The sequence below is a fragment of the Camelus bactrianus genome, chromosome 1, assembly GCF_048773025.1.
Source record: "Camelus bactrianus isolate YW-2024 breed Bactrian camel chromosome 1, ASM4877302v1, whole genome shotgun sequence".
Classification (NCBI taxonomy): Eukaryota; Metazoa; Chordata; class Mammalia; order Artiodactyla; family Camelidae; genus Camelus; species Camelus bactrianus.
Genome location: NC_133539.1, coordinates 11,604,470 through 11,610,469, shown reverse-complemented (window position 1 = coordinate 11,610,469; position 6,000 = coordinate 11,604,470). Strand labels below are relative to the sequence as shown.

Genomic DNA, 6,000 nt, shown 5'->3' with positions numbered 1-6,000 from the left:
GCTTAGGGCTTGGGGCATCCCCTCTTCACTAGATGTGGCCAAAAAGCAGCCGTCAGACACCTGGGTCGCCTCTCCCTGGCTGGGCGGCCTGGTGTGAGTCATTCAACTTCTCTCAGCTTTAACCCACACAGCATGAAACAGCTGCCCCATGTATTCATAAGAGGCATGTTTTGGGGTGCCTGCCCAGCCCCCGCCCCCTCGTCCGAGCCCCTCTCCCTGTGTGTGCTGCATGACCTCAGTGAACAGATTACTGGACTAACGGGGGATGCCCAAGGAGCGCGGATGCACTGGCTGGTCAGTGATCAAATGTATTCTCTCTTTCTCAAAAACCTGAGCAAAGAGCCCCGGGTGGGCATGGGAATTAAAAGGTGCAGGCGCCAGGCCGGGCAGTCGCCTTTCCCACAGAGCACAGTGATGAGCAGTCGGACAGCAGCGGCTGCTGAGGGAAGTGGGAGCCCCGTCCAGACCGACAGACCCGAGGACGGGAGACCCTCTCTCCCCAGAGCGCCAGCAGGACTGCGTCTCCTCCCAGCACGCACAGCATCCAGAGCCCCTGGGGTTCAGCTGTTCTCTGGTTCTAGGAGATGTCCTCGCCTCCTTTCAGTCCACTCCCCTCTGTTTGGACTAATTCATTGTCTATCCAGTCCTTTCAACTAAAAAGCCTTGACCAGCACAGAGTCTCACCTAAGCCTGATGGAAATCAGTCGCTAGACTAGAACCAACTATTTCCATTCAGCAAAAGATCTGCCTCCCTTGTGAAACCTCTCCAGCATTCCGCTGGCTCCCACAAGAGCCCACGAAGCACTGTCTGAGTGCTCATCGCAGGTTCGGCCCGGTGGGGGCCTGGGTGGACCCCAGGAAATGGAGGAAGGGAGCCACACAAAGGCTCCGAGGCACATATCAGTAAAGTGTGGGGAAGCCGAGGAGTTACGGGACAGACCTAGAAGGGCTAGTCACCCAGAGCTGTCAGCTTGTCTGTGGAACATATATCCCCTCTCCTTCTAGTACTGGGGACCCTCTTTCCTAGGGAGAACCCATTCTCTGTACTGGGCAACAGTTCATTCTTCCTCCTGGTGCCAACAGGGCCAGCACCAGCCCAGCACGTGGGTGGGCACATGACCCTCACTGGCCAATCCTAGTGCACTGCATTCTCCAGGTCACTGTGATTGGCTGAGGGGTGAGCTCATCACCTATGACTCGTAACCTGGCTGGGCCAATCTGAATCTCCCCTCCAGTTTTCCTAGGAACCCTTGGGGGAATGCCATTTTCTCTAGATCATAAGCCAAGAAGCATGTACTCTGTGAGATGTCCGGGGCACTCTTGGCCTCTATGTGGAGAGAGCTGGACAGAGAATATGTCCCAAAGGAAAGCAGGGATCATAGAGAAGGAGGGGGCCAGAAAGGAGTTTAGATGACCTCATTTGAACTCCTGAATCCAGCTATACCTGAAGCCGTTCCCAATCCTTACATTGCATAATTAGAAGGAACCAATATATCTCCTTTTTTCCTTATAGCGGTTTGTTTGATTAACTGATTTTAATGGTGGTACTGGGGATTGAACCCAGGACCTCATGCGTGCTACGTAAACACTCTACTAGTGAGCTATGCCCACCCACCTATCCCATTGATTTAAATGTATATTATTTGCACACACACACACACACACACACACAAAAGGAAAGAAAAAGAAAAAAAGAGTTTTGACAACAATGGAAGGTAAGGGAGAAAGGGAGAAAGAGGTTTGGGCAGGACGGGTGGTCTTTGAGGACTCTGAAAGCCAGCAGGCAAGTTTGCCTTGTATATGGTAAGTAGGTCTTCTCTAGTTGTCAGTGAGCTATGCTGTAACCCATCTTCAGTTCTGATTCTTCCCCTGATGCGCCAGGGGCACCGCACTGATCCTTTCCATTAACTGTAAGAAGATGCTAACAACATTTCACTTCAAACAATTAATGTAATCAGTTTAGACAAAAGATGCTGTTAGTCTCAGAAAGGGCTATTTTAATTATCACTGAAATGTGTTCTATTTCTGCTTTCTTCTCTGTTCTCTGCTTCTCTCTCTGAATTCCCAGATACAAACTAGCGAAGGCAGCAGTGCCCGGAGCAGAGTGGTAACATCCAGCATTATTTCAGCAGCACCACTCAGTGTAACTGACCATCCTGCAGAGCATGCATGTTCACTCAAGTATGCAGCACATCCCATAATGACAAGTGCAAAGGGAAATAAGGAAACATTAGAAAGCTTTATTCTAGTGATTTATAAAATTGGGCTGGAGAAAAGATCACATGCCCATGAGTAGAGACAGAGGGCAAAAGGAGGGGAGGAAGGGGAGGACAGAAGATGCAGAAAGAAGGAAAATGGGAGGAGAGGGCAGAGGTGGGAAGAGGGAGCTAAGAAAAGTGCAGAGAGAAAGAGGCAGAAAGAATAGGAACTGTATGGACCAAGACCCGGCTCCTCTCTGGCCTCCCTCTCCTCCTCTGGGGCCTCCATGGGCCAGGCCAGCTACATCATTTGGGTGCAAAACCAAATGCAGAGCCCCTTGTTCAAAACTTACTGAGAATTTTAAGACGGTGATGGCAGATCACTAACGCAATCTGGGGCCCTGTGTCTTGCGCCGGCCACTTGCCATGAAGTTGGCCCATCTGCAGGGAGAGAGGAACTAGATCAGGGTTTTCACAGGGTTTTCTGTAAGTGTCAGATGTTCCAGGAACAAAAGGCTCCTCACCCTCCCGACTGGGAAGGAGCACAAGCCCCATTCTTACAGATCTCTGCCCCCAACAAGAACACCCCAAGAAGCCCTTTGGAAAAGAAACTTCTATGACTGTTTAAACCAGCATTTCTTATTTTTGCTTGACTATCGAAACATTTCCCCCCTAATACTCTATGTCAGCATCTCACAGAACCCATTTTGCAAAATGCTTTAAGTGGTGGGTGAGACTGCGGTTCCTTGAGGTCACCCACAGGAGCCCTTCCCACCCTGAGACGTGATGCTCAAGAATCTGCTGGGCTTGGCCTTGAGGTGACAGCAACTTCCTTGTGCCAGATTTGATGGTGGGAGAGGGGTGGGGTAGAGGGCTGCCAGTAGCCCCCAGAGTTGACTGTGGCTGCAAAACCTGTGGGAGTTTCTCCGAAATGAGACATCAACTCCCCTAAACACTCCTCCTCTCAGGTACAAAAAAGCCTTTTCCTGAATCCAAATGTACTCAGAATGTTACCTCTGCATCAATGCCTAATCTCCCTAGAAATTTTTCAAAGGGAACATTGATACCACGTGTAGGACAGGGACTCCTTGGCTATGGTAAATGAATACAATGTTTGTAGAAGCCTTGCAATCTCAGGTGATTGTATCCAAAGTGTATCATTGCATTTTGGGAGAAGTTATGCCCAGAACTCTCTGTATTCCAGCACCTTTGATTAAGAACCCAGGAATTCCTAAAAGTTAAACCACTATCCTTGACAAAGATTAATTAACTTTCAATGTTGAGAAGACCAAGGCTTAATGCAGAAGAGAACTCAGGTGCAGTTTTTGTTTGTTTTTTGTCTCTCCATATTCAGTGGGGTAAAGACTGAGGTTTCTGAGCAGATGAACTCAAGGTTGGATCTCATTTCTGTCCCTCGCTATCTGTGTTCTACCAGGTAAGTCAGGAAATTCTCTTCTCTGTGCCTTTGTTTTCTCATCTGTAAAATGGGAACCATAATGGTAGTAAAGATTCTTCTAGCAGTAAGATAATGCATGAGAAAGCCCTCTGAAAGCCGAACTGCAGCAGGCTCTCCTAAAGCACCTCTTACTTTCCAGGTACAAATGTAAGGAGCCAAATTTGCAGTGAGGCATGGACAGATGAGTTTTAAAGGGAAAAAAAAAGGGTAAGAAAATACTTAGCAAAAATTCCCCCCTCAGTCGTCATTTTGTTGGAGATTCAAACTATAACTAAATGCTATGAAATATGCGTACTTTGGAGATTCTTAAAGCTCCCATTACAGGAACCCTCCTGAAATGTATCTTACTGGTTCTTAGGGAGGAGTGACTTCAGCGGGGACTCTCAGAGTGCGCTGGTGCCACCTGCTGGCTTGGAGTGGTATGACACCTGTGCTCTACACAGACGAAAAGAGTCTGGAACCCCTAAACAGGGAATCTGAGAAATCTGGGCTGGAGCGAAATCTTCTGACCTGGAGCCTCGCTGTTCAAATTGCGGTCCTATGGCCAGCAGGATTGATTGTCATCACTGGGAGCTTGATGGAAATGTAGAATCAGGCTACATTTTAATAAGATCCTCCAGGCGATTTATATGTGCATTGTAGTTCAAGAAACATGTTCTGGAGGATTTAATCTACTGACTTAAGGTCAAAGGGGAATTCTCCAAGTAGGAAGCTATTTTAAAGAAATTAAAACAACAATAACAACAACAACAACCCCCGTCGGGACAGCAACCCACAGAAAGCTTAGCAACTCTACTGTCCATGTTTCAAGTCCTTTGTCACACCAGTAAGTAAACTGAGTGTTTTACCCCAAACTCAGCTTTCCTTAACTTCATTTTCATTGTATTTCCTATGTATTCTTATAAAGGCTTTTACTTCTTCCACAGAATTATTTCTACAATTTTACAATACAATTACCCAGAGAAACAGGATTCCTTCCATTACAGAAAATTTGTTTTACTAGTTTATTTTCTGAACTATCTTAGAGTTCCTTGGTTGCAAGCAACAGAAATGAATTCCGGGAAATATAAGCAAAAAAAAAAAAAAAAAAAAATTGGATGGACATGGTGGTAGGTTATAGAATCAAAGAAAAAGCTTAGGAAAACTGATGTTTCCAGGGTAACATCTTCAGGACACATGTGTGCCAACTGTTCCCAGCCCTGCCCATGTCACTGATCAACATGCAAATTCTCAGGACAGAGACTCCATGTAGCCTCTCTCGGTTCATGCCTGGCTCCTGGAGAAGGAAGGGCAGGGCATCTTGATTTCAAGACTCACTGAAAGTGTATCCATTGAGGAAGGCTGGGCTCAGGGGCTGTTACAGTCAACATGGATCCTGATTGGTCAGGCATGGTAGTACCCACACCATTCTAGTTGTTTTGACTGTCACCTCTGGAGAAGCGTGGGTCCCCAAGGAAAACTGAATTATTTCAGTTGAAAAAGAAGGAATGGATCACAGGCAAGCAAAACCAAGAGAAGTTCCCTATACACATCTCTGTTGTGAAATAGACATGCACCAAGGTATTGGCTGAAGATGATATTGTTAACATATTTACTCTAAAACCATGTATCTGCATCTATTCTTCCAAGAAGTTTCCAAGAGTTTAAGGCGGGGGGGGGGGGGGGGTTAACCCTTTATCACACAACTGGAGCATTCAGTGAAATCTTGATGGTCTCTGGGTCTTCAAGGCAAATCTACTTTCTACCACATCAGACTAAAACAGATTAAACAGTGGAAAGGGCTCCTACGCTGCCAAGACTTCTGGCGTGCATCACCCGTCTAACATTCTAATGTGTTCACGGGAAATGTTATAAAATGGTGGGGGTATTTTTCCTTCTTCTTCTTTTAAAGAAGAGAGAATAAAAATGATTGTGTAGCTATGAAAAAATAAGCTCTGTTACCAGAGCCCCATCACAGTTCTTTAGGAAAACATCGTGGAGGAATAAATAGCCACAGTTTCATAGCAACATTCAGTTCAACAATGCTCAGAGCTGAAAGATGTTCTTGGGTTGGAAATTCATGCCTACAAAGGGATGCTGTCCTGAGTTATTCACCATTAATTATGCAAAATAAAGTCAGTCCACAGCCAGGAGAAATGAGCCTCAGCCATGCAGTCCTGCTTTCCTTGGCATTTTGCAAGGACTGACTGATGTCCTCTTAAAGCTAAATAAATGAACCTGAATGTCTCAGCAAGGGCTACGTGAGATACCAGTAAACTGACAAAGGTTCTTAGCTGGAAGAAAACATTTTCTTTCATGCTCTGTGCACTGGCTACACTCTACAAATAGCTAACAACAACAACAACA

At 46.2% G+C, this 6,000-nt stretch overlaps 1 long non-coding RNA gene across 1 annotated transcript in view; it reads right to left on the bottom strand.

Moving 5' to 3' along the window:
* Positions 1–2,483: 2,483 nt before the first annotated feature.
* LOC141577086 (uncharacterized) overlaps positions 2,484–6,000 on the bottom strand; it is a 67,404-nt gene continuing 63,887 nt past the window's right edge. The window contains exon 3 of the long non-coding RNA XR_012505646.1: positions 2,484–2,639. This is a non-coding gene — a long non-coding RNA (uncharacterized LOC141577086). The remainder of the gene's footprint in view (positions 2,640–6,000) is intronic.